Source organism: Giraffa tippelskirchi, chromosome 4, assembly GCF_054371585.1.
Source record: "Giraffa tippelskirchi isolate mGirTip1 chromosome 4, T2T-mGirTip1v1.2.pri, whole genome shotgun sequence".
NCBI lineage: Eukaryota > Metazoa > Chordata > Mammalia > Artiodactyla > Giraffidae > Giraffa > Giraffa tippelskirchi.
Window position 1 is genome coordinate 137,260,972 of NC_137278.1, and position 21,194 is coordinate 137,282,165.

Below are 21,194 nucleotides of genomic sequence, written 5' to 3' on the forward strand. Positions count from 1 at the left end.
TATCTGTAAATCACTCATCCTCTCATTCAAAACCAATTTCAATGCAAATTTTATGCAAGATGACTTCCAAATCCTCAACATTGGAAGAGTTTGCTTATTTTTTCTCAACGTTGTTGCCAAGGAATTGTCTGACTTGAAGAGTCCATATACAAAATGCCAGAAAAAATATTAAACTGAATAAAGCAAATAAACATATTGATGCTTCAGGATCCGATTCTCATTAAAAGGCTGGTATGTGATTGCGTAATATTTGTTTTAGTGGGATAGGTATGTATATAATAGGCAAATGCTGTTCCTTTACACTGCTTACCACATTGCAAATGCAGAAAGAACAAGCTATAGTGATGTAGTGAATCCAATGCCTGACTTCAATGCCTGAATACTGTATTTTTTGTCTTATCATCCTCCACCAAAAAAAAAGCTGATCAGCATGGCAATAACATAACTAATTAATTAACCAATCTTGATGATATCATACAGCTAATATAAAAATGTGATGGTATATAAATATCAAACAATGTCATATATTCTCAAGCAAATAATACTTGTTAGTTGTTTACAAACTAGTTACTGTCTAACAGAATCTCTGACACAGTAGGAATTCTGAAATTTTAATTCCTTCTCAAAGCTTTTCTCTTTAATTTAGAATATACTATATACACAAACTTAACATGTGTGTACTTTATTTCTCTAATTTCTTCTGCTCATTAATTGCTAATAAGTGAATTTTGAGAAAGTTCAAAATTCAAAGCTCAAAATGTATGCCCACAGGATGAATTTTCTTAGTAATAATGGAATTCTTGATGTATCTTTGTAACACAAATAGGAAGAATTAAATATCGAACAAGAAAGAAAAAATCTGAAATGGATGTTCCTATTGATTGAATTATGCTCTTTCATCAACCATCTGATCTTGCTCCTTGTGCTAGAGATGTCAAAGATAATTTTTAATGCTTTTTACTAATGTATTTCCTTCATCACTCTTCTAGGGCTTTCTATATAATCAGCAAGCTGGCCAAAATAAAAATTTAGAAACCATTACTATTAATAAATGCAGGCTCCTGGGTAAAGTGTCAAAATATTTCCAAAGGGCCAGATTGTAACCTCCTATTCACTCCACTTACTTCTGTCCAATTACTAAATGCATGCCGTTCTAACTGAGGTGCACATTTTTAAAGTTTGACATTGACATGTACCACACAGCGATCACAACTGGGCAGAGGCCCATGACTTACTATGATTTATAGTCTGTCATTGAAGCTAATGCATAGTGAATGGTTCAAAATCCTCTTCCCTTTTTCCAGCCCTTTAAATGGAATCAAACATAGGCACAATATTAATTTTAAACTTAACTTACTCTAATTGAATGGCAATGCTTTATTACAGTCATGTATCAAACAAGGACCATAATACATCATAAATGCCATAGAGCTAAAGCAGATCTTTTTGCGCTTTGCTTTTCATTCACCTTATTTTTTTTTAATCCACAGCACTTGAAATACCACCATTAGTATATTAATTAGTAAATTAGCATTACTAAATTATCCCTATACTAGAGACAGCATTCTTAATGATGTGCAAACCACTTCACATTTCTTCAAACAGAAGTGTTCTTATATCATAGAAACCCATAGCTAAAGGAATTTTAAGTGGTCATCCAGTCTATAAGCCCTCTTTCAAGAAGAATTCATTTTCTCACATGTATTCCACATCTCCATCCCTCAGATGGTTTTGTCTCTTAGTGGCATCCAATATCGGCTTTCCTGGTGGTGCAAATGGTAAACAATCCACCTGTAATGCAGGAAACCTGGGTTCAACCCTGGGTCAGGAAGATTCCCTGGAGAAGGGAATGGCTACCCAGTCCAGTATTCTTGCCTACAGAATTCCATGGACAGAGGAGCCTGGTGGGCTACAGTCCGTGGGGTTGCAAAGAGCTGGACACAAATGAGTGACTAACACATACACACACACAGTGTCCAATATAAAGTAATGAGTTAATTATATTTCTTTTTTCAAACATTTGAGTAAAAAAAAAACAAAAACCATATAGTATGAGACCTACCCTCTTAACAAATTGCTCACTGTACAAAACAGTATTCTTAACTCTAAGCACAATGTTGTACAGATCTCTAGAATATTTTCATCTTGCATAACTGAAACTTTACACTCATTGAACACCAATTACCATTCCCCCTCTACCTACCCCTAGTCTCTAGTAATCACCATTTTACTTTCTGCTTTGACTACTTTATATATCTCATATAGTTGGAGTCATATAGTATTTTTTCCTTCTGTGACTACCTTATTTCACATGGCATAATTCCTTCAAGATTCATCCATATTGCTGCATATGATAGGATTTCATTTTTTAAGGTTAAATAGTATTCCTGTGTGTGTGTGTGTACATGTCAATGTCAAACTCTCTGAGACCCCACAGACTGAAGTCTGCCAGCCTCCTCCCTCCACGGGATTTCCCAGGTGAGAATACTGGAGTGGGTTGCCATTTCCTTCTCCAGGGGATATTCCCAACCCAGGGACTGAATCTGCGTCTCCTGCTTGGCAGGCAGATTCTTTTACCACTGAGCCACCAGAAAAGCCCATTGTGTGGAGGGGGTAGGGGGGGGTGGGGGGTGCATGTATGTGTGTGTATCTCACATTTTCTTTACCCATGCATCTATCAAAATAGACATTAATATTACATTCACATTTTAGCTACTGTGAAAAATGCTACAATGAATATGAGAAGGCAAATCTGTTCCAGATCCTGATTTCGATTCTTTTGGATATATATCCAGAAGTAGAATTGCTGAAACATATAAGTTGTAGTTTTAATTTTTTTGAGAAGCCTCCATACAGTGGCTCCAGCATTTTACACTCCATAAGCAGTGCACAGTTTTCCATTTTCTTCACATCCTCACCAACAGTTGCTTTTTCTTGTTTTTTGAAAATGGTTGTCCTCACTGTGATGAGGTGACATCTCACTATGGTCTTACAGAATAGAATTGTCATAAAGACAGATATAGACATCAAGTGAAACATCTAGAGAAATGAAAATAAATGAAACATATAGAGAATAGAGAGCCCAGAAATAAATCTACACATATATGGCCAACTGATCTTCAACAAGGTCACAATGGGGAAAGGATAGTCTCTTCAACAGATGGTGCAGGTAAAACTGGATTTCTACATGCAAAAAAAAAAAAAAAAAAGAAAAGAAAGAAAGAAAAATACACATCATATACAAAAATCAACTCAAAAGGGATTAAAACTGAAACTTAACACCTGGAACTGTAAAAATCCTAGAAAAAAACAGAGGTGAAAATCTTCATGACATAGATCTTGGCAATAGTATCTTGGATATGACACCAAAAGCACAGGCAACAAAAACAAAAACAGACAAGTGAGACTACATCCAACTAAAAAGCTTCTGCACAATAAAGGAAACAATCAACAGAGTGAAAAGGCACCTAAGGAATAGGGGAAAAATTCACAAACCAAGGCAGTGAGAATTTGCTGTACGACTTAGGAAACTTAAACCAGGGCTCTGTGACAACCAAGAGGGGTGCGGTTGGGTAGGAGGTAGGAAGGAGGTTCAAGAGGAAGGGGACATATGTATACCTATGGCTAATTCATGTTGATGTATGGCAGAAACCAACACAATATTGTAAAGCAATTACCCTTCAATTAAAAATAAATAAATTTTTTAAAAATTCAGAAACCATATATCTGATGAGAAGTTAATATCCAAAACACATAAGCAACTCTTACAGTAAAACAGAATAAAACCTAATTTAAAAAGGGCAAATGCTATGATGCTAATCATTTACTAACATATGAAGTGTATCACATCAGTATGTTGTATACTTTAAATTTACCGAATATTAAATATCAACTATATCTCAATAAAGCTGGAGGAAAAAAATGGGCAAAAGACATGAACAGATGTTTCTCTGAAAAAGACAAAAATAGTCAATAGTAAATGAAAACAAATATTCAATATCACTAATCATCAAAGAAGTGACAAGTTTAAAAGATCATATTCGATGAAAAAAATGACGATGGCATTGATTTATAACTCCCCAGAAAAAAAAAAGGAATCTCCTATAGTTGAGCTGAAAAATCATAAATGATTTTTGTAAATATCTGTCTGACTTTCACTGTAAATATCAGAATTGGCCTAAAACGAAACTGTGAGGTCTGTGCTGACACCCTCTATTTCCCTTGAAAAGTATCCTGGTCTCAGAAATGAAAGAGACACGTGTCCTCCAGTGTTCATCGCAGCGCTGTTTACAATGGCCAGGGCATGGAAGCAACCTAGATGTCCATTGGCAGATGAATGGATAAGAAAGCTGTGGTACATATACACAATGGAATATTACTCAGCTATTAAAAAGAATGCATTTGAATCAGTTCTAATGAGGTGATGAAACTGGAGCCTATTATACAGAGTGAAGTAAGTCAGAAAGAAAAACACCAATACAGTATACTAACACATATATATGGAATTTAGAAAGATGGTAATGATGATCCTATATGTGAGACAGCAAAAGAGACACAGATAAAAAGAACAGTGTTTTGGACTCTGTGGGAGAAGGTGAGGGTAGGATGATTTGAGAGGATAACACTGAAACGTGTATATTATCATATGTGAAGCGGATCGCCGGGGGTAGGTTCGACGCATGAGACAGGGTGCTCAGGGCCGGTGCACTGGGATGACCCTGGGGGATGGGATGGGGAGGGAGGTGGGAGCAGGGTTCAGGATGGGGAACACATGTACACACGTGGCTGATTCATGTAAATGTTTGGCAAAAACCACTACAATAATGTAAAGTAATTAGCTTCCAATTAAAATAAATAAATTATTTTAAAAAAAAGGAAAAGTATCCTAGTCTCTATGACTCATATTAATTGTGAGACTTGAATATGTAAAAACACTTGATAAACTTAATAAAAACTATACAGTTACAGTATTTATGATAAAAATGGGATGGATGAAAGTGGTAACAATTAGAATACTAAAATGATAAACAAAAGAATTTTCTGGCTTGATACTTTAGGGCATTGGGAATAATTAATTAAATTTGAATAATATGAGAAAATCTGTTGTTATTCTTTCTTCAGAAAAAGTAATTCAGCCTAATCCAGCTCGAAGCCATACCAGCATTTCTGTAGATCCAGAACTTTATCACGCTCACCCTGAACTTTCATAGGCTCTCCCTCTCTCTGGAAAACTTGTCCTCTCTTCTCACCCCCATTACAGTCTAACTTCTAATCATCTTTCAGATTACAACTTGTAAATGTGATTGCTTCAGTGGAACTTTCCTGTCCCCAACCCTTCTTCACACTAGGTCAGGTCAATTCCCTTTATCACAGACCTTCAAAGTACCCTTACCCTTCTTTTACAGCACCTGAAAATATCATAATCACAAGTTACTTGGTTGTAATGTATGTTCCATGTGCACAGGGTTTTGCTGTTTTAGTTGCTCAGTCATGTCCGACTCTTTTGTGACCCCTTGGGCAGCAGCCCTCCAGCGTCCTCTCTCCATGGACATTTCCACGCAAGAATACTGGAGTGGGTTGCCATTTTTTGTCCAGGGGATCTCCCCGACCCAGGGATCGAACCTGAGCCTCCTACATTGGCAGGTGAATTCTTTACCACTGAGCCACCTGGGAAGCACACAGAGGCAATATCTGTCTTATTCTGTTCATGTCTGTCCCCTGGCACAGCATTCAAGCTCAGCAACTATTAACAGAAAAAAAAAAAAAAAATGAGTAACTAATACTCAGTCTCTCAATCTCTACGTGGATAGTGCTGAAGCTCTTCCATACAACTTGAGTTCTCTGGTTCTCTATATTGTCTGCCTACTTTTGAATGATTTCAGTATTTTTTGTTCCTATGAGCTGGCTTCCACAATGGCTATTCCTTTGGCAATACCACACTCTTTAAGTGTGAGGTGAAAGGTGATGCAGTTTCAATGCCTCTGGCTGTTCCCTAGGTGCTGACAAAGTAATGTCACCTGCATAAGCCAGCAGTAAAGTACATCCTCTTCCACCTCCTGAGTTGATTTCATCACAAGTCACTCAGGAAAACCTCCAGTTCTAGGTTTCATGCCCTGCCTAGTACTTGGGCCACAGTGCCGAGCCCAGTTGCTCACCAGTTCACTCTGAGACAGTAACATCTTTTTTTAAATTAATTTTTATTGGAGTATAGTTGCTCTACAATGTTGTGTTAGTTTCTACTATACAGCAAAGTGAATCAGCTGTATGTATACATATATCCCCTCTTTTTTGGAATTCCTTCCCATTTAGGTCACCCCACAGCACTGATTAGAGTTCCCTGAGCTGTACAGTAGGTTGAAACAGCAACATTCTGATAGAAGATGTGACTGAGAAATATACTTTCAGAAATTCTATGATTTTATCAGTATGTGAAGAATCCAGAATGCAATAACAGCCTACACAAAGGTGAGCACTTAATCCCACACACTGTGGTATGAGAATGACTTATTACTATACTTAGCTTTGGGCCATTTTATTATAAAGAGAGGTAGCCAACATGTATCAGATACTTCACTGTGATCAGCCCAACCATTCTTTGCTACCAGTGAATCATGCTAATTCATATTCCAAGATGAGTCATCTAAGCTCAGTATTTCCTGTCACTTCAGTTCAGTTCAGGCGCTCAGTCGTGTCCGACTCTTTGCGACCCCATGAATTGCAGCACTCCAGGCCTCTCTGTCCATCACCAACTCCCGGAGTTTACCCAAACCCATGTCCATCGAATCAGTGATGCCATCCAAACATCTCATCCTCTGTCGTCCCCTTCTCCTCCCGCCCCCAATCCTACCCAGCATTAGGGTCTTTTCCAATGAGTCAACTCTTCGCATGAGGTGGCCAAAGTATTGGAGTTTCAGCTTCAACATCAGTCCTTCCAATGAACACCTAGGACTGATCTCCTTTAGGATGGATTGATTGGATCTCCTTGCAGTCCAAGGGACTCTCAAGAGTCTTCTCCAACACCACAGTTCAAAAGCATCAATTCTGTGGCGCTCAGCTTTCTTCACCGTCCAACTCTCACATCCATACATGACCACTGGAAAAACCATAGCCTTGACTAGATGGACTTTTGTTGGCAAAGTAATGTCTCTGCTTTTAAATATGCTATCTAGGTTGGCCATAACCTTCCTTCCAAGGAGTAAGCGTCTTTTAATTTCATGGCTGCAATCACCATCAGCAGTGATTCTGGAGCCCAACAAAATAAAGTCTGACACTGTTTCCACTGTTGGGGCGGTTATATTTGCCCCCTCATCAGTTCTACAAATCCCATGGCTTATAATTAATCTTCTCAGGCCCCATCTTTATTGCCAGAAAATTTGGGCATAGCATTTGCAAGGATCAGCTAACATATCCAAATAGATGGTTACAGCATAGAATGAATAAAAACTGATGACTGGACTATACTTATCAGAACTTTTTACAGGCTAGCAGAGAGGGGAAAAACTGGGTACTATGCAAAGTTCAATTGTTTCTGGTTTTTTCCACTCAAGCTTCTCTTGGGTAAATATAACATATTGACTGCTGTCCTTCCCAAAGCCTTGAATTTTGAAAAGAATACAAAGTTGATTGTATTCTGCCCTCTTTTGTGCCAACTGACTGTGCAATGCTGAGAACAGAAATCTTTTCCTTTCTGACCTTAACATCAATCAGTGGACATTGTCAAACTTGACATTTTATTGTCCCTTCCTTAGTGGCATGCTGTAAATAGAAACATTATTGTTATAAATTGTTCTTTGTAGTTTGACATTGTACAAATTGCACTGTGTACTCTATTTTATTAAATGGTGAAACTCAGCAGGCTTTCTATCAGGAGGCCAACCTGTGGTACTCTGTTCTCCTAAGAAATGAGGGCTGTATTGGCAGGCTAGGCAAAAGGTCTCATCATAACCATTCTGTCAGCAAATAAGTCATAAAATCTTTTCTTAGAATACATGTCAAAGCATTTATCCTGATCTTTAATACATGTTGTACCATAGAGAGGCAATACACTACATCTCAGCATGGGTTGGTGCCTGCACACAGCAAAGAATCAACACATAATTGCAGTATCAAAAATCAGTGGTGGTGATGGTGGTAGTTTAGTCTCTAAGTTGCGTCCAACTCTTGTGACCCCATAGACTGTAGCCCACCAGGCTCCTGAGTCCATGGGATTTTCCAGGCAAGAATACTGGAGTGGGTTGCTATTTCCTCTGCCAGGGGATCTTCCTGACCCAGGGATTGAACCTGTGTCTCCTCCTGCTTTGTAGGTGAATTCTTTACTTCTGAGTCAAGAATACACACACAAAAAAAGGCAACAGAATGGAACTAAAGACGGAATCAGGCATTTTACTCGATTTAAAAGGATGTTTAAATAAATCACAAATATCTGAATATATGCCATATTTAAGGTACCAGGAAAGATGTATGGAATACAAAGAATGATAAGACTGTCTTCATAGAGCTTACGGTCTAGTTGGATAAGTATCGGATAAACACATGAAACAGTAAGAAAAAAAGAAAGTACACGACAGATGACTGCTAATCACAATAGATGTTAGGACAAGAGTTTGCAAACTATGGCTCCTTTATATAAATAATTATTACAAGTTATTTGTACGTGATTTTATTGGAACATAGCCATGCTCACTTTTAAAAATACTATTTAAAACTGCTTCTGTGCTGCAATAGCAGAATTGAGTAGTTGCAACAGAGGCCTTATGGCCCACCAAACCTACCATAATTACTGTCTTTACTGAACAAGTCTGTCAACCCCTACTCTTCTAGATTCCTTTGCGCTGGCCAGGTAAAGAAGGGTTCAAAGTATGGGTAGAAGCCAGTGAAGGAAGGAATGAGGGAGGAATACTCTGAGCGGAGGGAACCAAACAAACGAAAGTACAAAGGTGGGCATCTATGGGTTGAAGTAATGGAGAGACCCACCTGGTGGTAGGGTGATTGTTTGAAGAAGTGGTGATCATGTGGAAATGGTGGTTTTGAGTTGGGTACAAGAATAACAAAGCACCTAAATGCCAAGTGAAGAAATGAGGACTTTCTCTTCACAGTCAGTAGAAAGGAGCTTTATTATGATAGTTATTGTCATGCGTTTTGCTTTGTTTTAGCAGATAAGTAAATCAAATGAAAGACATAGTCAAGAATATATTACCATTTTTTTATCTCAGTAAAGCAGTCATTTTATTTCATATAACTAGATAAGTTTACTTCAGAGAAAGGAAAACCATCAGCTTTTTACACCATTTCTATAAATCCATCCTTCCTTTTCATTCATTTCAAAGAAAATTTAACATTGTTATTTATAGTTTCTTACCCAGGATATCCTTGTGCTCCTTACACCTGTGATCCATATTTTCTTCATGTTTATTACTTGAAGAATCAAAGCCCTGAGTAGCAACAGAGATAAAGAATGGTCTTTGACCCCATCCTTTTTGATTTACAGGGTGTATGGTGTTATCATTTTGATTTGCCCAAAGGTTAAAGCTTAAAGACAGAACAGAAAGTGCAGTCCTCCAAAGAGATAAATACACCAGGGCCAGCTCCCAGGGAAACAGTATTTGATACTTTTGCTCCTGGCCATCAGCCATTTGAGTCTAGTGCTGGGGCTACAGGTCAGCATAGGGAAAGTTTAACATCTGTTGAAGTATCCACTGACTCTTGAGTGGTGGCCAATTACTCTTTATGCCTATCAGGCCTCTCTGAAATGTACATGTACATGTACATTCAGAGGTAAAATTTCATGATGGATGCAATCCCAGGATCCAAATAAGAAAGACCTCCAAATCTGTGGGTTACCCATGAACAAAATCCACCTCTTAAGTGTCACCCAGCAATAGCTAAATCAGACATCACAGGATATCTCTAAAGTTACATGGAGAATTCAGGTCTGGTTCCAATCAAATGATGCTCTAGAAAGTGTCCTGGAACCTGATTGAACTCAACTAACCTAGTTTCATGGAGAATTTTCAGGTTACACAAGTATGAAAGGAAATATGTTATAATGAAAAACGCACAGGCTCCGCAATTGAATGACTGAATTTAATTTTACTCATTGAGCTCCCTTGAGCCAATCACTTAATTTTCCTGAATGTAATTTTTTTCCCTACCTGCACAATGACATCTCACAGTATTATTGGGGGGCGGGGGGAGGAGTCAAATGGAAAATATTTGTTAAACTGCATTGCAAACTTCATAATAATTTATGAAGTTTAATAATTTACAAATATTTATTACCACTTCACATTTTATACAAGCAGTTTCTAAAGTATTGTCCAGGGGGGCCCTTGTCATTCTTTATATTCCATATATCTTTCCTGGTACCTTAAATATGGCATGTATTCATCCCACAGACAGCAACTACTGAATGTAATTTTCAGAAGTTCTGCTAATATTAAATGGTAACAGAGAAGCAAAAGTCTCAGAGAAGTTATCCCATATAAGGTTTCCTTTGTTGTTTTTGTTCAGTTTCTAAGTGGTGTCCGACTCTTTCTGACCCCATGGACTGCAGCATGCTAGGCTTCCGATCCTTCACTATCTCCTGAGGTTCGCTCAAACTCATGTCCACTGAGTTGGTGACGCTATCTAACCATCTCATCCTCTGCTACCCTCTTCTCCTTTTGCCTTCAATCTTTCTCAGCATCAGGGTCTTTTTCAATGAGTTGGTTCTTCACATCATGTGGCCAAAGTATTGGAGCTTCAGCTTCAGCATCAGTCCTTCCAGTGAATATTCAGGGTTGATTTCCTTTAGGAGTGACTGGTTTGATCTTCTTGCTGTCCAACTGACTCTCAAGAGTCTTCTCCAGCTCCACAATTCAAAGGCACCAAATCTTTGGTGCTCAGTCTTCTTTATGGTCCAACTCTCACTTCTATACATGACTACTGGAAAAACCATAGCTTTGACTATAGGGACTTTTGTCGGCAAAGTGACGTCTCTGTTTCTTAATATGCTGTTTAGGTTTGTCATAGCTTTCCTTCCAAGGAGCATGCATCTTTTAATTTCATGGCTGCAGTAATAGACTGCAGTGATTTTGGAGTCCAAGAAAATAAAATCTGTCACTTCTTCCACTTTTTCCCTTCTATTTGCCATGAAGTGATGGTACCAGATGCCATGATGATAGTTTTTTAAATGTTGAGTTTTAAGCCAGCTTTTCACTTTCCTCTTTCACTCTCATCAAGATGCTCTTGAGTTCCTCTTCACTTTCTGCCATTAGAGTGATATCATCTGCATATCTGAGGTTGTTGTTATTTCTCCTGGCAATCTTGATTCCAGCTTATCCTTACTTCTCAGAAACTGGATTTAAGATGAACTCTCATCCCACCTGGGGAACACTGGTTTAAATGTCTGACAATACCAGAAAAGTAGAGTTCTCTTTCATATAGAAAGCAACAGCATGGAGAATACATTTAGCATGTAATTCAACACGGTCATTGTTATGCTACTGTAAACATACGAAGTCAACGAGTAATTAGACTTAGCATGGGGGCCTGAGGTACAGTGAGGAGCTCTGAAAAGGAAAGGCATTTGGGAATTCAAGTCATCACATTAGGTAGGAAAGATGAAGTGAATAATTATCTCTAGATAATGACCTTTTCTGATAAGGATGAAGAAAAGAATGAAAAACCCCTATCAGGGAAAGCTCATACTTCAAGGAATAGATTCTCCTCTTACATTTGAAATATCACTTTAAAGCACAATTTGGCTTTAAAGTTGCATTTTAAATAGATACAATAATTAACATAATGATGTTTAAGTAGCTTTTATATTGATACAGTGTTATCATTGACAATGGCATAATGACAGACTACTAGGAAGGGCTTTAAAAGTAAAAATTACCTACAGATATGATAGCAATGACCTAAATAATTATCATGATGAACTTTTTAATTCAATGAATATTGGAAGACTTTTCAAAGTACCAAGCATAATATAAATGATAATTAATTAGCATAAAATAAAAGTGTCAAGCCAAGTTTAGTACTCAACTTGTCCCAATAATAGACATACTGGAATTAAAAGGCTTTAGGATGAAAGATCACTCTTAGCTCTGGGTTTAAAAAACATAAACATATTTCCAGCTAATAAATATATGTATGTATATATATATATATATAGGTAACTATCTATATAATATAATATATGTATGGTTTAATCTGGTATCTACCTTTCAACAGAGTATTTAATCAGAAATGAGCATTCTTTTGGTGGGGATCATAATTTTAAATTGGATTTTAATAAAAATCAATAAGAAAAAGACAAATAACCCAATAGAGAGGGAGGAAATGGACAAAAGACATGACAAGATGCAAGATATTTCACAAAAGAAGAAATATGTAAAAGTAATAAAAATATAAAGATATTCATTCTTATTAGTAATTAGGGAAAGGAAAATCAAGACTATAATGATATCATTTTACACACAATAGATTGGCACAAATTAAGAATTCTGACAATACCAAGTGCTAGTGAGGATGTAGATCAAATCAAATGTTGCTGGTAATAAATTTGCATATGCATTTTTAAAACAATGTGCCATATGGTAAAAACAATTTGGTACTATATAGTAAAGTCATTATTTGGATTAACTATGATCTTCCATGCTTAAACTACTCTTTATTATATGCCACAAAGAAATTTTGCAAATGTCAGAAGACACTTACGCTAATATTAATAGCAGCATAGCGAAAAATAAGGCAAAAAACAAACTTGCCCAAATGTCCAAAGATAGGATAATGAATAAATAGCTTGTGGTATATTCACACAATGGAATATTTTATTGCAGAGAAAATGAATGAAAGAGTGCCAGATACAGTATCAGAGATAGAAAAATAAATTATGAAAAAATTCAAAGGTAAGCAATATTGACAATAGTTTGGGGTAGAGGGGGGTTATGATACATGAAACTGGTTTTTCTGTTGGTTGAACCATGGCTTGTGGGATCTTAGTTCCCCAGCCAGAGATAGAACCCAAGCCCTCAGAAGTAAAAGTGCTGAGTCCTAAACACTGGATCGCCAGGGAATTCCCCATAAAACTATTTTAAAATAAAAGCATGGGAATAACAAACACAAAATTCAAAATAATGTCTAAAGGGATCTAGGATACTAGTGTTCTGATTCTTGATGTGAGTAGTGGTGCTCATTTTATCATTGTATGTATACCTGCATGTTACATGCATTATTTTGTATGTAAGTTGGTATATTTAAAACTCTTTAAAGATTTACATGTAACACCATGTTACATAATTATCATTTTATTGTTGTTCAGTCACTCAGTATTGTCCGACTCTTTGTGACCCCATGTACTGCATGCCAGGAAGCATGCCAGGCTTCCTTGTCCTTCACCATCTCCCAGAGCTTGCTCAAACTCATGTCCATTGAGTCAGTGACAGACAGACTAATTTGAAAAAAGAAAACCTATAGAAAACAGCAGCTATAGAACCTATAGAAAATATTTCCTTCATACATACTTAGAGATCATGTAAAGTGATCAGAAGTATCAATTATATTTCAAATTTTCTTAGTGAAAAAACAGAATTTAGACTAAGAGACTCTTAAAAATGTTACTTGTTGAGTTCTTTTCTCTTACTCAAATTTTCTACACTACAGGAGACACAATAAATAGCATGAATACAGTTTTTATTTTATATCAGTGGAAATAAAGATTAATATGGTTCAATGTCATTCTAAGAGAATTATTCTGCTTATTTTACATATAAGCAAATAGTCATTTTTTTGTCCAAACAATCTCATATTTCAAACATACAGCTTACTATTTCATAAAGAGAAATTAGTCTTTACCTAGGAAACTTTTTCTCATATCCCTGTCTGTTCTAACAGGTTTTAATAGTTTCTCAGATTAAGATTTATACAACTAACTCCCTCTCATGGTAATGTTGGCTCTGGTTCCAAAACCTCACTGTTGTACATGTGACTTATTATGTTATGCTGATGTGATTTTATTAATGGAATTGTGAGACACTGTTTCTAATAAGCACAACTTCCAGTAAAGCACCTGCTTGATAGGATTAGAGATTTATTTGTTTACTAACTCCGTCAGAGGTTTTGCATTTTGGACTTAATCCAGCCTTGAAAGAAGTCACAAGAGAGTCATTAACTTTAAAAATACTTATAATCAATAATCGTGGAAGCCTCAGACTTGGAACCTAGAGAAGTGTCAATCAGAAGAAAGCTGTTCTACAGCAGAAATATATAAATATATAAATCTTAGGATTTATATTCCAAGGCCACTTAATTATTGATTCTTTACAAATCAATTTCTTTATGTATAAATACATGATTACAGATTACAGAAAATTCTGTCTCAGTGAGAACAGTCACAGAGATTTGCATATATTTTTAATACTTCATGGCACAGAGGAACCATAAAAAATGAATTGGAAACAAGAAATGCTAGAACACCATGAATCTAATTAGGATTACATTTAGCTGAGTTAAATCAGACACAAATACGGTTTGTGATTTCACAGATGTATTGTTTTCAAATTTATGGCAATTAATTGCTTCAGGGAGATGACAAATATGACTAAGTTAAACACGTCTTCAAAACTATGTATTTACTGGGAACCTACTACTTGTCATGCAAATGCCAGTGCAATCAAACATGTTATGATTATCCATTCATAATGTTAGCTCATAAATAATTATGACAAAATAATTATGCCATAAAGTCAAATTTACTAAAAACTATGTACTTTTTCAGTATACCATTGTAGATCAAAATCAGAAACTAATTTAGAACAGGAGTTGGCAACTTTTTCTGTAAAGAGCCAAATAGTAAATATTTTAGGCTTTGTACAGATTGTCACTGTGGCAACAACTGTGCATGAGTGGGTGCTAAGTCACTTTAGTCATGTCTGACTCTTTGCAACCCTATGGACTGTAGCCCACCAGACTCCTCTGTCTATGGAATTCTCCAGGCAAGAACACTTGAGTGGGCTGCCATGCCCTCCTCCAGAGGATCCTCCCAACCCAGGGATCGAACTCACGTCTCTTCCATCTCCTTCCTCCATTGTCAGGTAGGTTCTTTACCACTAGTGCCACCTGGGAAGCCCTACTCCACTATTTCAGCATAAAAGCAACCATACACAACAAAAAATATATAATGGACAATACATAAATGAATGAGCATAGCTATAGTGCAGTAACACTATTTATGGGCATTGAAATTGCATTCTCATAATTTCTACATGTCACGAAACATTATTTTTCTTGTTTTTCAACCATTTAAATATGTGAATACCATCCCAATTATTCAAATTTTCTCCTATAATTCTGTAAATATCTTCTCTGTTTAGTTGGTTGCTAAAAGTTTTGGTGTTAATAAAAAGAGCATTTTCCAGTTGCTTATTACTAGTAACAGTTCTTAAAGGGTAGGCAGGACTTGGAAAGACAGACATGGGTTAAGAGTATTTCAGTGAAGAAGGCAAATTTCAGTGACAATCCACAGCCTGCATGGATTAGAAGATACATTAGGAATGGAAAAGAGTTTGTCTAGAGCCAAAGATGTCTGGAGTGAACTATGCAAGAATAAGGACAAAGCAAGTGATGAAAGGGCACAGAGAGTAGACCAGGGAGTTTGGGTTTCAGAGGCATTGTGGTATGCAGGTTGAAAGCACAGATTCTGGGTCAAACTGCCGTCTCCTGGCTCTGACCCTTATTAGCTGGGCGACCCTGGCTCTCTCTGATTCAGTTTCCTCATTGACAAGCGTGGACCATGATAATGCTAAACTCATTAAAGGATAGGGAAGATTACTTGAGTTCAGACATGTAGCACCTGGTAATGGAATACCTATTCAATAAATGTTGACCTTAAAATAAATGTGAAAACCATTCTTAGCTCATGGGTCATACCAAACTAGGCAGGATTTGATCCATGAGCCATAGTTTACCAAACCTGGCTTAGATATAAAGTTATTCTCTTTTAGAAAAGTCTCTTTCCAAAAATTATCAGCTTTTTGCATGACATTGAAAAGAATTTGTCTTTCTCATATGGCTTTAACAGTTCTAAAATGGTACTTTGAATAGAATTACCAAATCTCAATATTCTTTGAGGAAAAACTCCTTTATTGCATTTAATTTGCATTCATTTTTAAAAGTACCTCTCTGAGGATGATGAATATTGTAATGTCTCCCTTTGGTCTTATAAAATCTGATGTTGAGTTCATCAGGTCTGCCTTATCCAAAATATCTTGATATATCTTTAAACACTAGAAATGAAACATGTAGAAGCAAATATATTGTAAGTTGAGTCAAAGTGCCTTCCCTGTGGTTCATCCAATCATGCATACATTCTTGAGTTGCCCACTGAGTACATCCTCTGCCACAAATGACCCACCATGGATGAACCAGCTGTGTGAGGTAAACAGTGTCAAAATGGAATATCCAGCTGAGGAGAGTCACTTTCCTAGAATGTTAAATAGTTATTTCACATGTGCCACATGGCATCTATTCTCAGCCAGCTCATCTACTTTAAATTATTTGATACAGTTTTATTAACTGCTACAAGAAATCAGATAATTCTGTGGGATCTTAAATATTTATGGATAGTTGGCACATCTCTCTGCTCCAAAGGAATGCTCCAGCAAAATATTCCTTGAAGGAAAAAAAAGGGGGCTAATAGTACGAAAATGTTTTTTAAACAAATAGTGTTCCATTTATATAAATTAAACATTTCAAGTAATTACATTTCTTTTTTATGAGTTTTTGTCAACACAGAAGTTATGGTGATTTAATTACTACAATTTTCCTTTCTGAATTTTGTCTCTTGATCTTACATTTCTTTTGAATTACTAGCTTTGTCCCTCAGATTCCTTTTGAGTTTGTGTATTATAACAACATATTTCAGAATCAGAAGATTTCTAAAGCTATGTCTATGAGAAGAAAATACTTTCTATGAATAAGAAAATTTAAGATATGTAGCAGGAAGCTGGAATTGTCAGCAAATTGAATAATAAAACAGTGCTGCTGGAATCATTAGTTTGGTTTGAAGTACTCTGCCAAAATCATGAACCAGTAACATTTTGCAACTTTTTCAAGGTCACAATTACAAGTGAAATTATCTTAATGTTTCTAAATTGTTCTTAGAAGGTAACCTTCATTTAAAAAAATGTTTATAGCATAGTTTGGCAATTTAGCAGATGATATTTCAAAATGAGAACAAAATCCTCCAGGAGTCATTTTCTTCAAGTCAACATAAAGAGCAGTGAATTAATAAAGCTCAGGACTAAAGTGTGACACTGTATCTGGTCACTTTGGGGGCTAGAAAGTGTATAGTTCAAGCTATTGTTTAATGTTTCTAAGTGATAAATTTAGCTCAGACCATTCCAAAGTAAGCCCCCCAAAAAGTCTTCTGGCAAATATTCTCAAATAGGCTATCAACCAAAATGGTTCAAACATTAAATGAAAACAAAACTCTCTAAATTTTGCAAAATTCAGAGCAGAGTTCTTGATCTGTTTGCAGCAAGTAGTTATACCTGTGGAAATGCCAGCTTCAGAGCAGTTCAGTAAAGAAATAGGTTAGAGGGCGATATAAATGTGACTTATTTAAGCAACTGTTCTAATGAACACTTCCCACTGCCTTCAGCAGGTTAAGAATATTAAAGCTTCATTCCTGCTGAGCATGCCTGGATATTTTCTATTTGTTAACTCCCCAGGAACTTGTTGTAATGTCTCCTGGTGAGTATAAGATGGTGTTATATTCTGTAGTTGCCAGGTGGTAGGAGCAAAAATACCTGGGCACAGTACTTGCTAAATGGCATATTTCTTCTCCATGGCAGGCACTGCAGGCTGAGAAATCTGCTTCTTAGTGTTCCATTTTCTTAAATACACTGTACCAAGTGTCAAACCAATAGTTTAAGTCCTGTCTTTACTTTTCTTTCCTAGAAATGGGTGGTGGCTTTTGTTTCTGTTTTTTTTTTTTTGTCTCTTCCATTGGGCTAGTGAATCCACAGTCAGCTCTTTGTTTGTATTTATAAAATAATTTTTGTTAGTTTGATTAATATGTCTTGGTATATTTATTCCTCCTTGGGTATATCCTGTATGTGACTCTCTGCACTTCCTGAGTATTTCCTTTCCCAAGTCGGGGAAGTTTTCGACTATGATCTCTTCAAATATTTTCTCGGGCCTCTTTCTTCTTCTTCTGGGACCTATATAATTCGAATGTTGACACATTAATGAACTATAGAAATAATCTCTGAAAGTACTGTCTGCCATGATCAGCTCTTTCTCCTCACTGCTCTCAACCACAAAGTTCATCTACTAAGAAAACAATTATTTTAATCTATGCATTACCAGAAATTAAGATATTTTTGTGGACACCGATTACTGAACTATATAGCAGTATTGGCTAACTGGGAATATGTGCTGATTTGCTATCCATATTTAATTCCACAGTATAAATGTAGGATCATGAACAGAATCCTTCACTTGCATACTGTATATTAGTCACCCAGTCATGTCTGATTGCGACTCCATGGACTAAAGCCCACCAGGCTCCTCTGTTCACGAAATTCTCCAGGCAAGAATACTAGGGTGGGTTGCCATTCCTTTCTACAGGGCATTTTCCTGATCCAGAACATTCAAACCAGGGTCTCCTGCATTGCAGGCAGATTCTTTACCATCTGAGCCACCACTTGCATACTAAATGGCTTTCAACTTCATGAGCTGTGAGGTGTTAGCAAGAAATAAAAACCTTCCTAAACACCACAGTAACAATCCATTATCATTTTTTATAAAGAAGGGATGCATTAGTAACATTTCTACTGAGGTTTATTTTCCCTTGCTTTTGGTGTTCAGATTATGATTTGCTAGAATGTTACATTGCCTTATTGGACTTCCCTAGTGGCTCAGACAGTAAAGAATCTGTCTGCAATGCAGGTGACCTAGGTTTGATCCCTGGGTTGGAAAGATTCCCTGGAGAAAAGAATGGCTACCCACTCCAGGATTCTTCCCTGGAGAATTCCATGGACAAAGGAGCCTGGCGGGTTACAGTCCATGGAGTTGCAAAGAGTCAGACATAACTGAATAACTAACACTTTCACCTACATTGCCTTAAATATATAATCGAAATACAATTATTCCCAACATTAATTAACAAAATAATGGAGGCTAATTTGTCAAAGTAACCTATATGTTACAGACCACAATAACTCAGAATAGGGTCTTAATTTTCTCAACAACCCACCTTTCTCTGATGCCATTTCCTCATTAGCTTTTAAAGTACCTCTAGGCCCTTACAAAATCCATTCCAATTATTTCTTAGAGTGTGCAGAATATTTCTCACCTGTGTTTTTCATACAGTGCCTAAGGAAGCACCTGACATCTGCCATTCTCCTCCACTTCCTCCCAGGATAATGTCAGTTCATTTTCATGGTGGTAGTGGCTGTGAGTGTATCTGCTGCTTGCTCTCTGAGGCCCTTTAAAACCTCAAAGGGAACTTCATTACCACTGTCAGCACTGCCCCTAGCACTTGGCCAATGCCAGTCCCCTAAGCTACGACACTGATGCCATGATGCCAGCACCAACATGGTGGGACTACAGCCCAATTTTGCTGACATAAAGAGAAACACTCTCCCTAATTATCATGCCATACTACCTGACCATGGTTCCATACATGTTTGCCTTATGCTTCTAATGTCTCCTAGATACTCTCATTTAAAAGAGCACTTTTATTTGCCCCGACCCATGGCACATGCCCACAGCTGGCTAAACCAAAAGACACTGGGAGGAGTGAACATCATGTGATGGCCAAGTTCAACTTTTCTCCTTGATAAATTAAACAGTTTGGATTAAGCTCACTGCCTGACTCTACCTTCCCACTGGCATGCCCTTTCCTAGGAGGAGCCTATGCACCCTAAGATGAAGAAAACTCTGCCTGTTTTATAAATTATTAAAAATTTTTTATAAATTTACAAAATAATAAAATAAGGATTAGAAACAAGATCTGCTATATAATTTGTGAGACCTGGTGCCAAATGAAAATGCAAAAGCTCTGTGTTTGAAAAATACTACAAATTTCAAGATAGAGACAGCAGAGAATTAAACCAAGGGCAGAGTCCTCTTTAAAGAAGGCTGAGCACCAAAGAATTGATGCTTTTAAATTGTGGTACTGGAGAAGACTCTTGAGAGTTCCTTGGACTGCAAGGAGATCGAACCGGTCCATTCTAAAGGAAATCAACCCTGAATATACATTGGAAGAACTGATGCTGAAGCTGAAGCTCCAATACTTTGGCCATTTGATGAGAAGAGCTGATTCACTGGAAAAAACCCTGATGTTGGGGAAGACTGAAGGTAAAAGAAGAAGGGGGTGGCAGAGAATGGGATGGTTAGACAGCATCACCAACTCAATGGACATGAATTTGAGCAGCCAGGAGATAGTGGAGGACAGAGGAGCTTGGCATGCTGTAGCCCATGGAGTCACAAAGAGTCGGACATGATGTAGCAACTGAACAAGAACAAAGGAGTTCTCCTGAGTACCAGGCCCTGGGTAACTGCAGACTACACATCCTTGAAGCCAGTCCTGCACAGAGAAGTGAAATAACTTACACAAACCCACACAGCTACTGCATGCCTGAACACAGAGATCTGAAAGCAGAGGACTGACTATAGCCAGCATTATGTTCCCAGATTCAAGGTCACCAGGATCTCTATTCCTCTTGCAATATCACCATTATCCTTCAGATGTGAGAACACAGCTCAGGTTCAAGATGGGAATCACAAAGTAACCTTGGTCTAGTTTCTTACATAGAGACAAGTTTACCAGTGAGCCAGTTTAAGAAATCAGCACTTAGGACCAAGGAAAAAGCACAAGGCAAAGCTGTGGTACATACACACAGTGGAATACTACTCAGCCATTAAAAAGAATACATTTGAATCAGTTCTAATGAGGTGGATGAACCTGGAGCCTATTATACAGAGTGAAGTAAGCCAGAAAGAAAAACACCAATACAGTATACTAACGCATATATATGGAATTTAGAAAGATGGTAACGATAACCCTGTTTGCAAGACAGCAAAAGGGACACAGATGTATAGAACAGTCTTTTGGACTCTGTGGGAGAGGGTGAGGGTGGGATGATTTGGGAGAATGGCATTGAAACATGTATATTATCATATGTGAAACGAATCACCAGTCC

The 21,194-nt window shown here is 37.1% G+C and overlaps 1 protein-coding gene across 11 annotated transcripts in view; it reads right to left on the reverse strand.

Moving 5' to 3' along the window:
* Positions 1 to 21,194, reverse strand: part of TMEM117 (transmembrane protein 117) — a 543,516-nt gene that overhangs the window by 292,570 nt on the left and 229,752 nt on the right. For 2 of the 11 annotated variants that reach the window (XM_081593594.1, XM_081593595.1), the window contains exon 4: positions 1,236 to 1,306. The exons of the other annotated variants lie outside the window; for them this stretch is intronic. The gene's annotated coding sequence lies outside the window, so the exon portion shown is untranslated. The remainder of the gene's footprint in view (positions 1 to 1,235; positions 1,307 to 21,194) is intronic. 11 annotated transcript variants of the gene reach the window in all.